The 2,526-nt window shown below is 41.4% G+C and overlaps 1 pseudogene; it reads right to left on the minus strand.

Annotated features, from left to right (window-relative positions):
• Window positions 1–684: 684 nt before the first annotated feature.
• Window positions 685–2,058, minus strand: LOC149232398 (major strawberry allergen Fra a 1.07-like; annotated as a pseudogene).
• Window positions 2,059–2,526: the final 468 nt, after the last annotated feature.

Genomic DNA, 2,526 nt, shown 5'->3' on the forward strand with positions numbered 1-2,526 from the left:
CGTTGTAATCTGATGACATTGAAATGTGACCAAAAAAAGCAATAGTTCAAACTATGAAGGAAAAAAATGACATCACACTATGATGAACAACAAATGACATAACAATTTCACAAATAATAAATGTAGTTGCAATCTAAACTAGGTTTACAAGATTTTCTAGGTTGACTCTCCACTATAGTCAACTATCATATCCATAATCAACTAAGTCATTCTAGGTTTACAAGGTTGATAACATATTAACCAACCTAGATCCATCTTAACTCTCAATCTACCAAGCACCCGAGAGGGATCAAATTTCTTGATATACAAACCTTTTTTAAAGTTAAAATAGATTTGATGTCTCAATGCTTCATATATAAAAAATTAAGATAAATATAGACTTGCTAAAAGAAATTAAGCTTTAGTCACAATAAAAAAATTGAATAAAATGGAGGCGAAGTTGCACAAAATGTTGAACAAACGTTAACATTGATTTAAATCCCCGGAAGTACACAGTCACGTAACGATGAAGATACAATCCCTGACGCACTTTCAGCCCATAAACTACGATGACGATGATGATGACGATGGGGGGAAGTTATATTGTCACTCATCTTTATTTTGTAGTGTAAGTCATTTTGTTCACATTAATGTACAGCTCCAGTCCATTTACGCATACACAGACAGATTTAGACATAAATATATCTAGTTGTACAAGTTGGGATTGGAGAGGAGATACTGCTCCACCTTCTTTGATTGGGCAATGCTATTTTCCTTTATCTCTTTTACTTTTCCATTGTCAGGCTGAACACCAGGAAGAGTTTCATAGTCAACGGTCCAGGTCGCTATGCTTCCCCCTTCATTCCTAGGAACGAATTTGACCTCAAACCTCACAGAGCTCGGTTTCTTCCCCAGCGATCCTCCTTCGATCAGTGTATACTTATACACCAAATTATGCTCGTCAAGTTCATCCACTCATCAGATCAGTGTATACTTATACACCAAATTCTTCTCATCAAGTTCATCCACTCACACCTTGATGAAGTTGTAATCCCTCTTACCTATGACAAGAAAGCGAAATACCTAGTAAGTATCAAATAATAAGGAAGTATTCAACCCCATATGTATCTGGTACACTAATTCAAGCAAGAAAATAATTATAATGGGTAGAATAATGATGTTAATTAATGATGATATGTGATCAAGAGAGTATTTTATTGGAGTTATACTAGGGTTGATGTTGAGCTTCTTGATGGTGCCCACGCCTCCATCTCCTTGAAGTAAGGTCACGGAAGTGAAAGTTTCAATCAAAACCTTTGGAAGGAAGTTGTGGCTATCTTTCATTGTAGCATTCCAAAACCTCCTTATGTCCACTTAAAGCACATCTTCCACTATTTTATTCCTTGACGCCATCTTAAATTCTCTCACAACACGATACTTATTGCTTAAATATTATCGCACAAAATGAGAGGTCCTTGCTCTCATATGCACTAGACCACTGTTGTGCCCCTACACTGGCGGCACTCTTTCAACCGCACTATAGAGAGGTGCGGCACCACCAACCACTTTCTTTTCACCAATACTTATGACCGTGGACTATGCCTAACTTTCGATACTTAGTTTATTTCTTCTTTACAAAGTATTATGTTTTCCTTTATACATAGTGAAAAGCATAAACAACATTACACATATAAATGCACAATAGTATAATGGGAGGGGAAACTACCTATAATGATTCTGCCCGAATAATCAATATATATATATATAAGTTAAATCTTGAGGAAACCCCAAATTTACACTTAGCCAAATTTTACATTCGTTGGCAAACATGGTTGCCCAGCTCATCGGCATGCCTGAATGGTCGCCATAGGACTTGCCCAACTCTTCGTTCACCCCTGAACGTGTACATTCAGCCCTCGTGTCATTTTCCCAACTTGGGTTCCCACCCGTGTCACTGGGCACACCTGCCCGACCGCACCTCCACACACCCCAGTTGCACCTCACCATTTCGTAAACCCACACTTCACCTCTCCACCATTTGGTGGGCACACCTCCATGTCGCCTTGCACGAACCGTCATTCAGCCCTGAACAATCCTCCTGAATGACTCTTGAGTGGTGCCCTGAATAGTCGTTTATCTTCGAACGATCCTCTCGAATGACTCGTGAATGGTCTGCATGAATGCCCCTTGACGCCCTATTCGGTTCACCCGGCACGCTCCTTGTGTGCCCTGGCATGCCCTACGGTGCCCTGCGGCTTGCACGAGTCCACCTAGTTCGACGTAGCTTCTACGGCCTACACCACTTACACCATGCCTTCGATGTAATCTACCAACTTCGCACTACTCCTTGAATGCTCGTTGGATTGCTTGATCGAATGCGATGCTTCAACTCCATGGAACCTCCACTCATATATATAGGCACCACACCATCCAAACGCCTGGCTGACCTTCACACTTCATCTTTGCGATGAGTCGGCTCGCCCCCAACTTGCCTCATCTGCACATCGGCTGGTTGGCTGGGCGCCCCCACCCAGGACCTCCTCACAC

The sequence above is a fragment of the Pinus tabuliformis genome, chromosome J (assembly GCF_031772625.1).
Source record: "Pinus tabuliformis cultivar Carrire ecotype Pingquan chromosome J, CPIR1, whole genome shotgun sequence".
Taxonomy (NCBI): Eukaryota; Viridiplantae; Streptophyta; class Pinopsida; order Pinales; family Pinaceae; genus Pinus; species Pinus tabuliformis.